General features: G+C 30.3%; 1 long non-coding RNA gene across 1 annotated transcript in view; it reads left to right on the top strand.

Annotated features, from left to right (window-relative positions):
* The first annotated feature begins 11,552 nt into the window (after positions 1-11,552).
* The window catches only part of LOC129965508 (uncharacterized), a 29,160-nt gene continuing 19,800 nt past the window's right edge, over positions 11,553-20,912 (top strand). The window contains exon 1 of the long non-coding RNA XR_008784222.1: positions 11,553-11,669. This is a non-coding gene — a long non-coding RNA (uncharacterized LOC129965508). The remainder of the gene's footprint in view (positions 11,670-20,912) is intronic.

Here is a 20,912-nt window from a genome sequence, read left to right on the forward strand (position 1 = left end):
TAACCCTGGATCTTCTAAAGGGTCTAAGACGCTCATTACGACTGTCCAGTAAAATTTTAAATACGGTGTCAATCTGGTCTAAAAGCACAATGCTACGAATACGAATGAATGCCGCGCATGTGCGTGAATTTGACTCGTAAAATTTCGAATAAATATAGAAATATTTTCATACTAAATTCTATTTTTGACGTATATGATTTCGAATTATTCAATTTATCACTAGGAATGATGGAGAAAACTGGCTAAAATAAATTTAAAAAAAAAAGAAAGAAAAATATATAAAAAAATTTCTTGGCTTCGAGACTGGAACTGAAGTCATGCGAAACTAAGCGCCACACTCTGCCGATCCGGCCACCAAGCCTCGTAATCCGAGAGCTTCTGAAGGGTCTAATATTCTCAATTACAATCTAATATTACAATTCAAAATTTTAAATACGGTGTCAATCTGGTCTGAAAGCACAATGCTAAGAATATGAATGAATTCTGCGCATGTGCTTGAACTTGACTCGTAAAATTTCGAATAAATATAGAAATATTTTGATATTAAATTTTATTTTTGACGTATCTGATTTGCAAATATTCCTTTTAACACTAGGAATAATGGAGAAAATTGGATAATATAATTTAAAAAAATAAGAAATATATATAAATGTATTTCTCGCCTTCGATACTCGAACTGAAGACCTCGAAACTAAGCGTGACATTATGACGATCCAGCCACCATGCCTCGTAACCCTGGAGCTTCTAAAAGGTCTAAGACTCTCATTACGACTGTCCAGTAAAATTTTAAATACGGTGTCAATCTGGTCTAAAAGCACAATGCTAGGAATACGAATGAATTCTGCGCATGTGAGTGAATTTGACTCGTAAAATTTCGAATAAATATAGAAATATTTTGATATTAAATTCTATTTTTGACGTATATGATTTGGAACCATTCAATTTATCTCTAGGAATGATGGTGAAAATAGGCTAAAAAAATAAAAAAGAAAGAAAAAAATCATATAAAAATATTCGTCGACTTCGAGCCTCGAACTAAAGACCTGCAAAACTAAGCGAAACACTCTGCCGATCTAGCCACCAAGCCTCGTTGCCCGGGAACTTCTAAAGGCTCTAAGAGTCTCATTACGACTGTCCAGTAAAATTTTAAATACGGTGTCAATCTGGTCTAAAAGCAGAATGCTAAGAAAACGAATGAATTCTGCGCATGTGCGTAAATTTGACTCGCAAAATTTCGAATAAATATAGAAATATTTTGATATTAAATTTTATTTTTGACGTATCTGATTTGGAAATATTCCTTTTAACTCTAGGAATAATGGAGAAAACTGGATAATATAAATTAAAAAAATAAGAAATATATATAAATGTATTTCTCGCCTTCGAGACTCGAACTGAAGACCTCGAAACTAAGCGCCACACTCTGATGATCCAGCCACCAAGCCTCTTAACCCGGGAGCTTCTGAAGGGTCTAAGACTCTCATTACGACTGTCCAGTAAAATTTTAAATAAGTGTCAATCTGGTCTAAAAGCACAATGCTAAGAATACGAATGAATTCTGCGCATGTGCGTGAACTTGACTCGTAAAATTTCGAATAAATAAAGAAATATTTTGATATTAAATTCTATTTTGACGTATATGATTGGTAATCATTATATTTATGTCTAGGAATGATGGAGAAAACTGGCTAAAATAAATTTTAAAATATATATGTTTATATATAAAATATTTGTCGGCTTCGAGCCTCGACTGAAGACCTGCAAAACGAAGCACCGCACTCTACCGACCCAGCCACCAAACCTCGTAACCCGAGAGCTTCTGAAGGGTCTAAAAGTCTCATTACTACTGTCCAGTAAAATTTTAAATACCGTGTCAATCTGGTCTAAAAGTACAACGCTGATAATACGAATGAATTCTGCGCATGTGCGTGAATTTCACTCGTAAATTTCGAATATATATAGAAATATTTTGATATTAAATTCTATTTTTGACGTTCATGATTTTGAATTATTCACTTTAACTCTAGGAATGGTGGAGAAAACTTTTCTAAAAAAATAAAAAAAAATTTATATATAAAAATAATTGTCGGCTTCCAGCTTCGAACTGAAGACACGCAAAACTACGCGCCACACTCTGCCGATCCAGCCACCAAGCTTCCTAACCCGTAAGCTTCTGAAGGGTCTAAGTGTCTCATTATGACTGTCCAATAAAATTTTAAATACCGTATCAATCTGGTCTAAAAGTACAACGCTGATAATACGAATGAATTCTGAGCATGTGCGTGAATTTGACTCGCAAAATTTCGAATAAATATAGAAATATTTTGATATTAAATTTTATTTTTGACGTATCTGATTTGCAAATATTCCTTTTAACACTAGGAATAATGGAGAAAATTGGATAATATAATTTAAAAAAATAAGAAATATATATAAATGTATTTCTCGCCTTCGATACTCGAACTGAAGACCTCGAAACTAAGCGTGACATTATGACGATCCAGCCACCATGCCTCGTAACCCTGGAGCTTCTAAAAGGTCTAAGACTCTCATTACGACTGTCCAGTAAAATTTTAAATACGGTGTCAATCTGGTCTAAAAGCACAATGCTAGGAATACGAATGAATTCTGCGCATGTGAGTGAATTTGACTCGTAAAATTTCGAATAAATATAGAAATATTTTGATATTAAATTCTATTTTTGACGTATATGATTTGGAACCATTCAATTTATCTCTAGGAATGATGGTGAAAATAGGCTAAAAAAATAAAAAAGAAAGAAAAAAATCATATAAAAATATTCGTCGACTTCGAGCCTCGAACTAAAGACCTGCAAAACTAAGCGAAACACTCTGCCGATCTAGCCACCAAGCCTCGTTGCCCGGGAACTTCTAAAGGCTCTAAGAGTCTCATTACGACTGTCCAGTAAAATTTTAAATACGGTGTCAATCTGGTCTAAAAGCAGAATGCTAAGAAAACGAATGAATTCTGCGCATGTGCGTAAATTTGACTCGCAAAATTTCGAATAAATATAGAAATATTTTGATATTAAATTTTATTTTTGACGTATCTGATTTGGAAATATTCCTTTTAACTCTAGGAATAATGGAGAAAACTGGATAATATAAATTAAAAAAATAAGAAATATATATAAATGTATTTCTCGCCTTCGAGACTCGAACTGAAGACCTCGAAACTAAGCGCCACACTCTGATGATCCAGCCACCAAGCCTCTTAACCCGGGAGCTTCTGAAGGGTCTAAGACTCTCATTACGACTGTCCAGTAAAATTTTAAATAAGTGTCAATCTGGTCTAAAAGCACAATGCTAAGAATACGAATGAATTCTGCGCATGTGCGTGAACTTGACTCGTAAAATTTCGAATAAAGATAGAAATATTTTGATATTAAATTCTATTTTAGACGTATATGATATTTAATCATTCAATTTATCTCTAGGAATAATGGAGAAAACTGGATAATATAAATTTAAAAATAAAAGAAATATATATATAAATATTTCTCTTCTTCGAGACTCGAACTGAAGACCTCGAAACTAAGCGCGACACTATGACGATCCAGCCACCATGCCTCGTAACCCTGGAGCTTCTAAAGGGTCTAAGACGCTCATTACGACTGTCCAGTAAAATTTTCAATACGGTGTCAATCTGGTCTAAAAGCACAATGCTAATAATACGAATGAATTCTGCGCATGTGCGTGAATTTGACTCGTAAAATTTCGAATAATGATAGAAATATTTCGATATTAAATTCTATTTTTGACGTATATGATTTGGAACTATTCAATTTATCTCTAGAAATTATGGAGAAAATTGGCTAAAATAAATTTTAAAAAAAAGAAAGAAAGAAAGAAAATCATATAAAAATATTTGTCGACTTCGAGCCTCGAACTGAAGACCTGCAAAACTAAGCGAAAGAATCTGCCGATATAGCCACCAAGCCTAGTTACTCAGGAGCTTCTAAAGGCCCTAAGAGTCTCATTACGACTGTCCAATAAAATTTAAAATACGGTGTCAATCTGGTCTAAAAGCAAAATGCTAAGAATACGAATGAATTCTGCGCATGTGCGTGAACTTGACTCGCAAAATTTCCAATAAATATAGAAATATTTAGATATTAAATTCTATTTTAGACGTATATGATATTTAATCATTCAATTTATCTCTAGGAATAATGGAGAAAACTGGATAATATAAATTTAAAAAAATAAGAAATATATATAAATGTATTTCTCGCCTTCGATACTCGAACTGAAGACCTCGAAACTAAGCGCGACACTATGACGATCCAGCCACCATGCCTCGTAACCCGGGAGATTCTAAAGGGTCTAAGACTCTCAATACGACTGTCCAGTAAAATTTTAATAATGGTGTCAATCTGGACTAAAAGCACAATGCTAAGTATACGAATGATTTCTGCACATGTGCGTGAACTTGACTCGTGAAATCTCGAATAAATATAGAAATATTTTGATATTAAATTCTATTTTTGACGTATATGATTTCGAATTATTCAATTTATATCTAGGAATGATGGAGAAAACTGGCTAAAATAAATTTTAAAAAAAAAGAAAGAAAAATATATAAAAATATTTCTCGGCTTCGAGACTCGAACTGAAGACCTGCAAAACTAAGTGCCATTCTCTTCCGATCCAGCCACCAAGCCTCGTAACCCGTTAGCTTCTAAAGGGTATAAGATTCTCATTACGACTGTCCAGTAAAATTTTAATAATGGTGTCAATCTGGTCTAAAAGCACAATGCTAGAATACGAATGAATTATGCGCATGTGCGTGAATTTGACTCGCAAAATTTCGAATAAATATAGAAATATTTTGATATTAAATTCTATTTCTGACGTATCTGATTTGGAAATATTGCTTTTAACTCTAGGAATAATGGAGAAAACTGGATAATATAAATTGAAAAAACAAAAAAAGAAAAGAAAATAAAAGTATTTCTTGGCTTCGAGATTAGAACTGAAGACCTCGAAACTAAGCGCGACACTATGACGATCCAGCCACCATGCCTCGTAACCCTGGATCTTCTAAAGGGTCTAAGACGCTCATTACGACTGTCCAGTAAAATTTTCAATACGGTGTCAATCTGGACTAAAAGCACAATGCTTAGTATACGAATGATTTCTGCACATGTGCGTGAACTTGACTCGTGAAATTTCGAATAAATATAGAAATATTTTGATATTAAATTCTATTTTTGACGTATATGATTTCGAATTATTCAATTTATATCTAGGAATGATGGAGAAAACTGGCTAAAATAAATTTAAAAAAAAAGAAAGAAAAATATATAAAAATATTTCTCGGCTTCGAGACTCGAACTGAAGACCTGCAAAACTAAGTTCCACACTCTTCAGATCCAGCCACCAAGCCTCGTCACCCGTTAGCTTCTAAAGGGTATAAGATTCTCATTACGACTGTCCTGTAAAATTTTAAATACGGTGTCAATCTGGTCTAAAAGCACAATGCTAATAATACGAAAGAATTCTGCGCATGTGCGTGAACTTTACTCGTAAAATTTCGAATAAAGATAGAAATATTTTGATATTAAATTCTATTTTAGACGTATATGATATTTAATCATTCAATTTATCTCTAGGAATAATGGAGAAAACCGGATAATATAAATTTAAAAAAAAAAGAAATATATATAAAAATATTTCTCGGCTTCGAGATTCGAACTGAAGACCTGCGAAACTAAGCTCGACACTATGACGATCCAGCCACCATGCCTCGTAACCCTGGATCTTCTAAAGGGTCTAAGACGCTCATTACGACTGTCCAGTAAAATTTTAAATACGGTGTCAATCTGGTCTAAAAGCACAATGCTACGAATACGAATGAATGCCGCGCATGTGCGTGAATTTGACTCGTAAAATTTCGAATAAATATAGAAATATTTTCATACTAAATTCTATTTTTGACGTATATGATTTCGAATTATTCAATTTATCACTAGGAATGATGGAGAAAACTGGCTAAAATAAATTTAAAAAAAAAAGAAAGAAAAATATATAAAAAAATTTCTTGGCTTCGAGACTGGAACTGAAGTCATGCGAAACTAAGCGCCACACTCTGCCGATCCGGCCACCAAGCCTCGTAATCCGAGAGCTTCTGAAGGGTCTAATATTCTCAATTACAATCTAATATTACAATTCAAAATTTTAAATACGGTGTCAATCTGGTCTGAAAGCACAATGCTAAGAATATGAATGAATTCTGCGCATGTGCTTGAACTTGACTCGTAAAATTTCGAATAAATATAGAAATATTTTGATATTAAATTTTATTTTTGACGTATATGATTTGGAATCATTCAATTTATCTCTAGGAATGATGGAGCAAAGTGGCTAAAATAAATTTAAAAAAAAAAGAAAGAAAAATATATATAAATATTTCTTGGCTTCGAGACTGGAACTGAAGTCATGCGAAACTAAGCGCCACACTCTGCCGATCCGGCCACCAAGCCTCGTAACCCGGGAGCTTCTAAAGGGTATAAGAGTCTCATTACGACTGTCCAGTAAAATTTTAAATACGGTGTCAATCTGGTCTAAAAGCACAATGCTAAGAATACGAATGAATTATGCGCATGTGCGTGAATTTGACTCGTAAAATTTCGAATAAATATAGAAATATTTATATATTAAATTCTACTTTTCACTTATCTGATTTGGAAATATTCCTTTTAAATCTAGGAATAATGTGGAAAACTGGATAATATAAATTTAAAATATATATATATATATATATATATATATATCTTGGATCCACATCTTGGAAAACCGCTGTCGTGATTCCTGTTTTGAAGCCTGGAAAAGATCCTACTGATCCCAGCAGCGACAGACCAATATCACTCCTTCCTAATTTGTGTGAATTGGATCAGAACAAGATTACTTCATAGATTGGTCATACTCATAAGTTGAAATAATACTATGCCAGTGGACTCGAGAATTGCAACGGTATTTCGAATATTGCTTGAGTTCATTTAGTTTCACGTTACGTTTTAAAATGCATACGGACCGATTCAAACGAAATCTCGGATACAGTTATGCAGTAAGGAAGACGAATGGCTCAAGATTCGAGATCAGGACAAAGGGTAATCGAACACAAATTTCTGATGGGCTTACCTCCATTAAGGATCTAAACTCAGAAAATTAATTTAGCAAAGAAAGAACTTGCTTCGAATATAAATGTTATGTATTGAAGTAGAAAAATACGGAAACGTAAGACAATGCCATATTCGCCCAACTTCTAAGTTACAATAATTAAAACATCTCATTCCCGGTTATATATTTTGCATATGCCTATCCCACATCCCTGAATCTTCAAAGATATCAAGTATTTAAAGCTTGAATAACATCACCAGATGCAATTATTCAATCGTTCAGGTTGAAGTCATTCTTCTAATGATCTTCTCATTTCTGCTGAACTCATTTTTTTGTTATTATTATTAAAATTACATTAATACATTTGTCCATACCGAAATTTCAAACAATCCAAATCCTGCTTTTAAGGTTTATTTAGTTACGCATAACCACGGCAAATTAAATGTGAGGAAATAAGGTTTGCAATATTCACAACAAGTATAAACAAACCAGATAACTTCCTGGAAGAGCAACTCTTTTCTTCTATAAAAACGTTTCCCCCCGACGGATTTAATGTGCACTAGGCCCACTTACACGACGAAATCGGGTCTGGAACCTGAAACCAAGACCTTACCACCAGTCCACCGCGGCCCTGAGTTTTTTTTTTTTATATATATATATATAGATCTATATAATACTAAAATAAGAGGCGTTTGAAAATAAGTGATTTCATCCTCACTTCAACATGATTTTGGCGTAAAAGTAATTCTTTGAAAAATCAATAAATGCTGAGTGTGCTTTACAAGAATGAGTACAGGATTTAAAAAATCAAAAAACAATTGTTCTGAATGAATGGAATTTAACTTTTAACTAAATAGAGGCTGTTCCGATTTTACTGAGATGAAACATAATAATTGACACGCTTATGATTTTCAAATTATTTTTATAATTGTATGCGAGGTCTATGAATTGCGTCATTTTACCTTATATGTTTAAATAATTTTTCTAATGAAATCAGTTGACAATACATAAGAGTATCAGGGTTTAGATTTTTTTTATATAGTTTATATAGTGACAAAAAATAGAGATACTTTCTTTCGATATTAAAGTTCAGCATGACGTTTAACAATATAAAATAAATCTAAAAGATGAGACGTGAAATTATTTTTTGAATTTTGAATATTTTTTCCTTACTACACACACACAAAAAAAAAGTCTCAAAGAAAAATATTTCTATAGAAAATACCACACAATAAATTATTCTCAAATGAATAAAATATTGGAATTTTTTTTTCTTGAAATCTAAATGTAAAACGTCTTTTTATTTGCGATATAATCATACTAACTATATCATTTTCCCTACAAGTTTCATTTTAAACTGTGAATATCATTGATTTTTGTATTTTTCTCATCAATGCCAATTGCTGCATTGGATATTATTAACCGGTTCTCAGAATGGCTGTTTCCAGTTATGATGTTTCTTCCTTATACAGCTAGCAAATAAATATTTATTCTGAAAAACAATTTCAGAAATCTAAGTGTCTATGCGTAATTAGAAAAGAGAACATTTAAAATCACATGGTCCTCGAAATCTTGGCTTATGAACAAGTCTTTCAGTGTAGATACTAAATGCTACCACAATCGTTTAGAATAAAAAAATAATCGCTTTTTCTTTTTTCCTTATTTATTCGTGAGCTGTTTCATAATTAGTTTTTCATTTACTAATGAAAAGCTGAGAGCCAAAAATAGTTAAATTCTAGATTCAAGCGTCTGGGAGGTTGTTATTCTTCAAATAAATAAAGGAATTAGGTATTTAAAAATGGTCGAGAAGTTTAAGAATTTTCTTTGAAATTTAATTACCTTTGTATCAGAAAGAGAATCACATTTTAAGCGGGACAAGTAATAAACTATATTTTGCTTTGCAATATAGCATTCGTTATTGTCTTTAAAAGATAATATGACAATGCTGATAATTTTTAATAAACTTGAAATGAGTGTCGCTGTAGTCTGGTGGTAAGGTCTCGGAACTGGAGGGTGTCAGGTTCACTACCCGATTCCACCGAAGAATCGTCGTGTAAGCAGGCCTGGTGCACGTATATCCGTCGAAGCCAAACACTCTCCTACTGATGCGGTGCGGAAACTTGGAGAGGGGGTGCCAGCTCAGATGTCGTCCTCGTCATCTGGCCACAACTCAAAATTCCGAGGTCCGTCGCAAGATAGCCCTAGTGCTGTTTTAATACAGGATTTTAATAGAATTAATAAATTTTAACAAAAAACATTTATAGCTTTCTATCTCTTATGCTTCATTCTAGATGGGATGCTGATAATGTTTTGTTTCGATAGCTAAAAATATATAAAAATAAAAAAAAATTCATTGTTCGGAAATATTCAATTTATTGCAATGATATTTTTTCCTACCCCAAACCAACTCTTTAATTTGACTTTTTAGACATTTTTAAATCTCGACTGGAATTTAAATACAACATTTAGTGAAAACTACCAAAAAAAAAATTATTGGAAAATTTTAATTAAAAAATATATTTCCAGACATTTAAGTCTGTTTCCGAAACTTTTTGAAAACAGCCTCCAAAATTCTTAAAACTAATTTAAGATTTCGCAACGTAACAGTTTCGATTATATATAATTTATAATACTTTTAATTATTTTGAAGTAATTTAAAAACAATATTTGAAAAAGTTATAATTTCTCATTCATTGACTCATAATTTAATACTCATGCCTATGAAAAAACATTCTTTTCCAACAAAAAAAAAAAAAAAAAAAAAAATCAGTTATTATAGAGTGTCTTTTGTTGAGTTTTTAGATACGCTTTTGGCATACAATTTCCTTCACAACTGTAGGAAATACAAGAATCCTGAATCTGTTTTGTAGGTGCATCTAATTAGTCTTAATCAAATGATGTATTTGCTCCGCTGTGTTTAATTGTATCTTTAAAATATGATGATGATTCGAAATTTAAAAATATGAATCTCATCCGAAAGAAAATCGTTGATTAAGTCAATAAAAGTGAATTTCATATAAAATATTTTGCTAATCCAATATGTAATTACAAATTTATTGTATAAACGTTAAAATTTCATTGGTTTTAATTTTTTAAATAATATTTGGCTCAAATATTTTTTCCTACTTAAGCCGTTGATTTTGGAATAAAGTAATGAAAATAATCACAAGTCGGAGAGAATTAGTACAAGAACTTTTTCTTTTGATAATTAATATATGTTCGTTGTTATTCTAAAATGAAAAATATTAAAGTATAGAAAAGACATAACTTGTCTGCCATTTTGCTTTTAAATACATGATGCATCATAGAGTTTAGTTTAGTTTAGTTAGATTAACGTCCCGTTTTAAAGCAACACTATCCCTATTTTTGGAACGGACCTCATAATTTTGAACCGCGGTCAGATGACGAGTACAACAGCTGAACTGGACCCCCTCTCCAAACTACCATACCACACCAACGGATGGACGTTTGGCCCCAACGGATTTAACGTGCCTCAGACCCGCTTACATGACGTTTCTTCGGTGGAATCGGGCCTCGAACCAGAAGCCATCCAGCTCAGATCTCTTAATGTACGTTGCCTAAGGTCCAAAAAATATTTGGATAAAAAGTTGGAATCCAGCATTGCATTATCTAATCGGAGCAATGATAATTTTGACTCATATTGTAATAAACTGATATTCAAAGGAATAGCAAATGTTTTCTTTTAAAAAAGGTAATAATATTTTATGCTTATTAAATCAGAAAATCTTCTTAAAATGTAAGTTTTTAGTTTAATTAAAAGTAACCTTTTTTTTTCTTCCGGAAATGAAAGATTTTATAATCCGTAATAAAACAGCATAGTTCGGTTCATATCATATAAATATAAATTCAAAACAAATTCCGGATGCAATTCTGTTCTGGATTTTGTTGAAAACTAATTCTGGCTTTTCAATCTGACTCGCACATAGTATTCTGGACACAATTTGAGACGAAATTTTAAAAAAGTTACATCTTGTTTGCTGTATCATAGATATTCTCCTGTAAAACTTAAGATTAAAACAGAAATATTTCCGAAAACTTCTTAAATTCCAAAATAAATGTTCCATCGAATTATATTTTAACAGAAAAACTTGCTAAACGGATTAAAAAAAAAAAAAAAATCAGAGTTTTCATTGTTTTCCAATTCATTTACGAATAATAACTTTCAGAATTAAATAATAAAAAGAGAGGGAGAGTGAGCAATTTTGATTTTAGATCCACTTTCTTAAACATTTTTCAAACCACCTGCTTGTTTTCAGTGTTTTTCTTTGCTTTCAGTGTCCCAGAGCGTGACCTTGGAGGTCACGCCCAGAGTCGGCGTCATAAATTATCATAAATGCGCGCCCATCACACGTTGAGGTTGAATATTGAAACTTTTTTTTTCAGTTCGTTGTTCGATGGGAAAGTAAACTGTGAGCAGTTCTGTTTCTAATACAATGGATTATGGATTTCATCTTAATAATTTCGTATAAAGGCTGACGTTACTGTTATTTTAACAAGATTCATTCGGTAAGTTTGTTTGCTTTTTTTATCCGTAGATACTTTCTTGTTATTTTGATTAACTCTTACAAAAATTTATCGTTACGAGCTGTATATTTCTGTTTCTATGAGCATTTGTTGCAAGTTAAAATTTGAATTGCATGTAGTTTTTTTCTAGTTACGTTTGATACAATAATAGATGTCTGCAGAATGTGTTTATCTTCTTCTCTCTCTCTCTCTTTTTTTTTTTTTTTTTTTTTTTTTGCATATAAATTGTCTCGATTGATTTGGATTATTATATGACTGTTTTGAAGGATTGCATGCAATTCGTATTTAGAATGTTTTAATGACTTAAAAATTTTGGGTTGATAATTATGGTCTGATGAAAACGATTAATATTTCTTACAGAATTTGTTGAGATGAAATAAAATGCATTAACGTGTTCTTTATCACTTCACACTCTTTTAAGCATTTTAAAGATTTTTTTTTAATATTTTGAAAATGTTAAAAAAATCTGATCTGAAATTTTGATGATGTATTTGAAGCTTCCATATCGGATTTATTTATTTCATGTTCGTGAAGGTGACATTTTCGTAATAAATCCTGACCTTAATCCTACGGGTGTGAAATTTCGAATCCACATTTCTATTGATGAATTGCACTACTTCAATGACAGTTACTAGCATTTACAGAATTTTATTTTGGACCTAAGAAAATAAACTTCTGCTATAAATTGGTGTCAAAGTACATCGGATCACATTTTTTTTTTTTTTAATTTTTATTTTTTTGAGATTTTCGAGACATTATAGCTTCAATGTGGCATGGAGCTCTTTTTAAAGAATTAATGCGTCAATTTTTAAGTTACTAAATAATGTGTTTAACAAAGCATTTCTGCATTTAGACTTTCAATGACTTTTTTTATCGGTATAGTTTGGTGAAAGCACATTTTCAAATTTTATTTAAAATCGATCAAAAGCTCGGCTAATCAGTGTGAATTTACCGTCTTATTAAAAAACAGAAATAAAATTATATTCAAAGAATTTTGATAATTTTTGCAAAGGATTTCAGAATAAATTTTGATTGAAATTTGATTATGTATGTAAATTTTATTTATACTAATTTAATATATTATAAAATATTTGAAATGCCAGCCATACTGTTTGAAGAAAGGAAAAAAACAAACAAAAAAACTATTCGTTATTAAAAGCACTTAGTATCAAATATAATTAGTAAAATAAAAGGCCGTTAATCCTGGATCATTAATAATAAATGAATTGATGCGTATTTTATTATTTTTCAATCACAGCAATAATATCCAAAAAGAAATCAATCTAGACACATTTTTTAAAAGAATATATTTCACAATACTAATTACCGACTTGTAACCAGGTAACTATTTTAGTAGATGCTACTCTACAAATGATTTATGAACAAAATTTAATTCCTATGTATACTAGATTTTCCTTATTAGATTATATGCTTTTATTTTTAAATCATTTTAGACTCGCGAGGGGCTATTGTAATTCTTGTATTGGATATATTATCAATTCTTATTAAATGTTTCTTTTGAATTTAATTCAACGTAATTTACTTAAGTTTTTACCTTATTTGTAAACTACACCTTACGAGATTCGCCTCTAAAATTGCCTAATTTTACAAATGTTTTTGAATAGTATGGGCTCATTCGGAAGAGCCGTTTTAATATTGTAAATAATTTTAATTAAAAATAAAATTTTATCATTATTCCACAATATTTCTAAAGATTATATTTACACAAACTTTTTAAAGTTTTGAAAATTAGTTTTTTGCGATATAAACTTCTGTGCATTTAATTTTAATGCGTGCATTCTTACTTTCTTGTACATAATTGCGTGCATTAAAATAAATTGTTAATAGGTAGGTTCCGAATTGCGCAATTGCTGCAGCCATCAACTCAAATCGTGTCGAAACGAATAAAAATCCGTAGTCGATTTAGAATGAAAATTTGAGACAGAGTAAAAAAAAAAAAACTCATTTGCTTTTAGTTAATTAACAAAATTCATATGAAATTCAGATTTAAACGAATAAATAAAAATATTTAATAAATCGTTTCTTCAGTAGTCATATTAGAATGACTGTCTTCTTATGCACAGTGGAGAAATTGAGAGAGAATAAACTTAACCATTCCTCAAAAAATTAAATTAATATAATGTTCTTTCAAAAGTTTAAAAAAAAAAATCGATGAAATCCTGTACTGACATTTCAATGTCTTTGTAATGAAACTTGTGTATTAATATCTAGGAGTCTTTGTCTACAGAGTCGGATATGAAGAAATCTCAGTACTCAGATATGCATGTTACTAAAGTATCATAATTTTTTTTTTTCGAAAAGCCATTACGTATACTTTATTTAGAGTTGAAAGAGATTTAAAGGAAATAACGTAGCAGGAAATTCCATTATAGTATATGCAATGAAACTTTGTGCTAATATTTTTCGAAATTCTCATCCGTGCATGTCGATTCCAAATCTGCATAATTCATCCCTGTTTCTACATGTCCGCCCCCTCCCTTAAGTTGAGCTCTTTGTCACATAATTAAATGTTTCGTTTGGAGAAGGGTATACTCACTACTAAAATCAAGGGCTGCATAATTAATTATTCATTCATCATCGACTCTACACCGGTATTTTAAAATGTGTTTTTGTCCTAATAGATGAAAGGTAAAGGGGAAATAAAAACGAATAAATATTTTCTGGCAAATTTGACCTCACAAATTCTGAGTATAGATAAAAATTCAAAAGCTAACAAAATGTTTAATTGTGTTTTAAGGCGAGGGCGAGTCAAATTTCAAATTAATTTCAATTAAAGAAAGAACCCTGGTTTATTTTATTGAAATATTTTTAAGGGCATATTTTTTTAAGGTTAATTTACACAAGAACGTGTTTTATCTGCATTGTCCAATATCACACTAACCTTGATTGTTTCTTTTGCCTTTACTCCCAGTGCGATCTGAAAAGTGGGCTAAATCGGGGGTTGTGGCTAACTAAGGTGTGTGTGGCAGGAAGGACAAGTTCCGTGGGTGGCATTAACCAGGGGGTGTAAAATTGTGGAATAAATTAATGACATCTACAAAAAGCACCTTTTTTTACTCAAGATTGAAATAAACCTAAGAAATGATAAGTGAATGCAAGTTTAATATAAATAAGCTTGTCATATTTCTATTTATCGAAAACTTTGATCTATCAGCAAAATAGTGTTGAAATGTCTAACGGGTTATTTAGAATTGCATAAATTAAACTGAATTAGAAGGACGCAAATTTCATTAAAAATAAGTGTTTTATTGCAGAAAATTTTAGTAATAAGAGCTTTACAGTGATAAAAAAACAGCACGGTTGTAATGTTCTTATTTTTTATGTTTGGAATGGGTTTATTTTATTATAAATTCCCTTCTCAGAAGAATGACGAAAGAAACCTTGACAGATTTTTTTAGTCCTTAACAGAACGTTGCTTTTGTAAACGAATTATACGCTTGAATGACACCCCCGGTTTATTAGCTAAGCTCTGATTGAGAAGTTCATACAGCCAATAATCATTTAATTGTTGCATAGTATTTGGCAATGAAAAGATTAATCTAACAAATTCTTCTTGATAATCTTATTGAAATTTAGAAAGATTTATAAAAACTTGTAATATTTTCCAAGAAAAGTTTTGTTGAATATTTAGCTTTATTTTTCAAGAAATGCACTATTTTAGTCTTAATGTTTTCAATTTTAAAATATTCGAATGTTATTTTGAAAATTAAAGCTGTTTATAATTTTTTTTTATTATTATTTAGCAACAAAGCAAAAAATTTTTACCAATATTCTATTCAACTTTATCTGTTGTCCAGTGATAGTAAATGATTAGCGAGTTATTTTCTCAAAATGAATTCGACGAAAAATTGTTTCCGAAATTTTGAAGCATGTTTTCTTTAATTGAGACGTGTTTCAAAGATTAGCCTAGTATTAAAATAAAAAGAATTCAAAATAAATAATTAATTAAAATTTTATATTACTGATTTTTTACTCTACTTTAATAAAAAAAAGTTTTAAAAATATGTTCTTGATTTAGATTTCATTAATAATGTGTCTTGATATTCAAGTTTCTTTTAAGAATCGACCGTGGATATTCACATGTAAATCATTCACGAAATAAAGTTTTAGCAATGAACTTCTCCAGTATCGTTTTTTTAAAAATAGTGGCGACGCAAATGCAGGTAGATTGCAAAACAAAACATAAATGCGCTCTTTCAATGAATGTGAAATGCTAAATGAAATAAGCAGTTAATACCATAAGCTATTAAAAACAATTTTTTTTCTTAAATATTTATAAACCTGAATTTTATATGTAAATTTAAAATCGCTGCTAGTGAACCCATCAAGTTCATTTCATAATGGAACAACGAAACAGGCAATTTAAATTCGAACAGTGAATGAAATAATAGGCAAGTTAATTCGAACAATGCGATTTAATGGAATAATAGGCAATTTAATCGCATCTAAAAATATTGTCAAAAAGTTGTCACAATTGGAAACATTGCTCAACTATCTAATATCATTGAAGATATATTTTTTTTAATTTAAAGATAGTGTGACAAAGTTATGGCACACTAAGTGTTATTTTTGTGTAGTAATATTTTCAGAAGTTAACACTAAGGCAAAAGAGATTTCTATTAATTTGATTCATTAAAACTGAAATTAAAAAAAAATCGTTTTGTGGTGCAATTTCCTGCCATCCAAAATCGATTAGTGTCAAATTTGATTAAATTTGGTCAAATAGTTGGATCTATTATGCCAGTGAATTGAAATATAAGTCAGTAGTATTAAGATAAGTTAGTATTAAGATAAATTATATATTAAATACGGATTGCTTTTCATCTAAAAGACATAATAGTGATGTCTCATTAAAATGTTTAATTTTTTTTAAAAATTATGTCAAAAATTTATGAAATTTTGTTGAAATTGCCCAGGAAATGTTTATATTAAATCACTTAAAAAGGACTTGAATAATAAATTAGTACTGTTTTATCTCTGAAAGTTTTGAACTGTGCTCATATTCTTGGAAGCATTTTTTAAAGAATCGCTTATAATATGCATTTCTATTTGTCAATCATTACGTTTTTAAAACATAATTTCAAATGTTTCTACTCATTTTCGATGCATTTTTTTAAAACAATCGGCTCTAACTGCTATATTTAGATTCTGAAAAATAGTTCAATTTATCTGTAGAATAATTAAGATGTATTGATCGACTGCTAGGCTGTATTATACAAAAATGTTTTATTTATAATTATTAAAATTTAATTTTCCATTCCTCATTATAATATTTTTGGCACGAGGCAGAGAAGAAGAAATGAACGAACTGCAGTTTAAAAAAGGAAAGGAGGAGCCACTGCTGTGCTAGTTGTCCTGAGCGCTATTTTATGTAGGTATGCCCCTGGGTCTGAATTCGCAATGCTATGCATTTTGTGTATTAAAAATTTTTTTATGGTGGCCCTGCAGTTTGTTTTTAATTTATCCGTTTATTTATTTTACTGTTTGCTTTAATTAATTCCTAGTGAAGAGAATTTTAGGAACCACTTAGTCAGCATATCTGAAAGCCAAAGTTATCAGTTTCATTTTCAGCTGCCAAGCTTGTATTGCTTTTGCTAAGTCAAAATATCATTGCCACATCTCACTGCAAATTATTTTATTAATGACGCTAAGACACCTTTTTTTTATGTGTGTGTAGACAAAATAGTTTTAACTGTTGCCGCAAACGGTATTTAAATTGGGAGGATTAAATAAAATGATGATTCATCTGCAATGTCAGTTTCAGCTGCTCTTCATCTTAACTTCCGCTGTACCACTTGAATTAATCTTTTAAAATACATATTCTCGCTCTCCCCACACTGCACACCTTTATACAAATATATTTAATAATATGATATAAACGACTTAGCATAGCTTTAAAAAATCAAATGACTCAAATTAACTTTTAAATTATGTAGGATTTATTTTATTCTTTTTAATTTCTCGCACTCAGGTTATGGAGAGATAATTATAATCAAGAAATTCGAACTCAAAATTTTGAAGGATCTCTGCGAAATATAAATTTTTGGCATTATCTCTATGAACATAACTCAAAAGCGCTTTTAGCTAGACGGATGAAATTTGGTGTATGGTCTTTATACCAATTTGTAGATTTCTATCGAATTTTGAGTAATATCTGTTCATAGGAAGTCTGGTTGTCGTTTCAGATATAATTTAACAACACGATAATTACAAAAAGAGCTAGATAGATAAAATTTGGTACATAAATTTAACAATTGTATTGTAGATGCCTCTCAACGTGGGGTTGGCCGTCTGTCAGTCTCTTTTCAAAAGCACGTAAACGTGACAAGTAGAAAACGTAGTGACTTAAATATATCAAATTTGTTATGTGGTTTTGTGACTACAAATGTACTTATGTCACATTTTTGTTACTGTTTGTTGGGAACAACGCGTTTAAAACATATTTATTTTTCTCATATTTTTCGCATGCTAGGAGTCCATCTCTAAAATTCGAAATCTAAATTCCTGCCTGAAGTTAATATTTTGTAATTATTATATGCCATGCAAGGCCTTCTCAGGAATAATGCGCTTATTAGTGTATGAAAACGTTTTTAGGAGACCACTGCCGCTGGTTTTATACTGTTAGTTTCATGTCCTAAAAAATCAAAACATCTTTGAAATTTCCTGTTAGTTTTTATGATAAAAGGGAAAAATTATTTATCATGACAATCAATAATTCAAATGGAAGAGAAATTTTATTATAATCCTTGAAATTATTTCATCGAGCTGAATTTTGTAAAATTGCGTTCCAAAAATGTATCCAAATATATAAAATATTCCTAAAAAAAGATGTCTGGAAATGCATTGATATTTTTAGTGCCAAATGAAAATCTCATACAAATACGATGAAAACTGGACACATTTGATGAATTTGCTAATGTTTGGGGGGAAAGATCATATAAACAATGGGAGTTTTCCCCGAAATTTTTTGCAATTTTTTTAATAAACATGTTACAACCTCCACCGCACTATAAAGCTGGTCTCTGGCTAGGCCGTTAATGCTACGAGTGTTCAGATTTTTATTTTCCCAGGTGAGGTAGTTACACGCTCACTTGTGTAAATAAAAACAATTGCATGTAATAAAAAGACATGGAGTGTATTGTTTTCATGCTATTAGAGAAAAATAGTTATGAAAGTTCGATCGGTAGCATGAATCTGGTGCAAGATTTTTTATCTATTTTTTGTTGAGGGGGTATTTTTTATACAAGTTCTAGAAAATGGAATATTTTCGGAGTTTCCTTTCTGATCGATTGAAATAAAAATATGGCTTGTATCTGCAATATATTTTTATATATACCATAAAAATTTAAAGATGATTCGAACCTTTAGCCCGGTACATCACATACCATGAAAATATTTTAAGTTTGCCTTGCGTTTTCATTTGTCTTGATTGCATCTGCTATTACGTTTTCTGTAGATAGCTAGATACATTTGTGCAATACGCGATTTGCAGAAGCATTCCAACTTAAAAATTGATGATATTGAAATATTTTATTCCTTGTTAACAATGCATCAAAATTTTTTTAAAGGTTTTAAATAAATAGTACTAAACTGTAAATACATATACTTTTTTGCTTTAATCTGTTAAAATATGCATTTTGAAGAATTCAATAAAAATTTCATGGAAACGAAATTGGTATCCCGAAAAGACATTTTTAAAATAATGCGTAACAATATACTCCAAAAAATGCCGAACTTCAGTTTTAATAAAAATGCAGACGTGACACATTTGCGCGGAAGTACGAATTTCATCGTTCGGAATCGAATTTTATCATTCGAGATCGATGTTCTTTTATGTCATAGTTTTGCAATATTTCTAAAATAGCAAGCAATTTTCATATAAATTTATTCATTTCATTGTTCAGTTAATCATACTTATTTTACTTCTATTAATCATACTTTTTTTGTTTTGTAAAATGCATTATTTTATAAACTTTTTTTTTTTTTGTTCCAAGCCTATGTCATGTCTAAAAATATTGTTAAAATTTTAAGAATTCTTAATAAGAAACTGTTCTAAATTAGGCATTTGAGCGACCTATACTATTGTGCATTTGGAATAAATTTGGCTCGGGAAATTTATAGAAAATATGCCCACTCTTTAAAGACTTAAAAAATATCTTACATTTTAAAATGGATATTTTTAATTTTATTTTCATTCAAGGTATTTTACATTTTAAAATGTGTGAATGATATTTAAGTACGTAATGCATGTTCTTTAGCAAGTTAAAAGTTTGATCGGAAATTGTTTTTCTTTTGAAAGAAACAAATGAACAAAGATATATGTAAGCATACGAAAATAAAGGATGGATTAAAATGACGAACGAGTGGCATGGTGAACGTCTGCTCTGACCTCGGAATGATAATTAGAAAAGTTTGGTGCTTTTTAGGTCCCTGTAGTTTAGTTGAATGCAGCTGTTAAGAATTCATTTAACCACGTGGTCTTCCTGGGCAGAGCTAGCTGCCAATCACGTGGTTCTAAGTTAATCATGTCTGCCTGTAAATATCACGTGGTCTCACTGTTGATGTTAGTATATATATATATATATATAATATATATAATATAATTTTTTTTTTTTTGTAGCAGAAGCGAACTTGACTTGTGTACTTGGGGGAGTGTGATCTGGGCACTCATAACATCTTATAATTTCACCTAAAAATTTTCCTGACGCTCTGTTTTTTTACCGCTGTGTTTGGTTACAATTTATTAATTACGGAAAGACGCATTTGATGTTGAAGAATAACGTTGAAATAGTATATTTGCATATTCATTAAAATCATTGCTGCTTCAGAAAATTTAATCATTCAGAAGTTCTCTCTCCACTTTTTTTTTTTTTTTTTCATTTAAAGAGTTATTGATATAACTCCAAGTACTTAAAAATTCTTATAAATTTTTAAAAATAATTTTGATAAATTTGCAAAATTTTAAATTAGTTAATTTCCACAGCAATTGCTTTCAGTTATTTATTAAAATATAAAGAGAATAATATTCTAGTGTTGAAAACTTATTAAGATATAGGTAGATCCATATCTAAGAAATAACTTCATTAAAAATGTAAATTTTCAAAATTTACAAAAATTTAATGATTTAAAATGACAGAATATTAACACAGGGTAAATAATATTTTACGGAAAAAATATTTTCTTGTCTATGTATACCATTTAAAA

This window comes from Argiope bruennichi, chromosome 4, assembly GCF_947563725.1.
Source record: "Argiope bruennichi chromosome 4, qqArgBrue1.1, whole genome shotgun sequence".
NCBI lineage: Eukaryota > Metazoa > Arthropoda > Arachnida > Araneae > Araneidae > Argiope > Argiope bruennichi.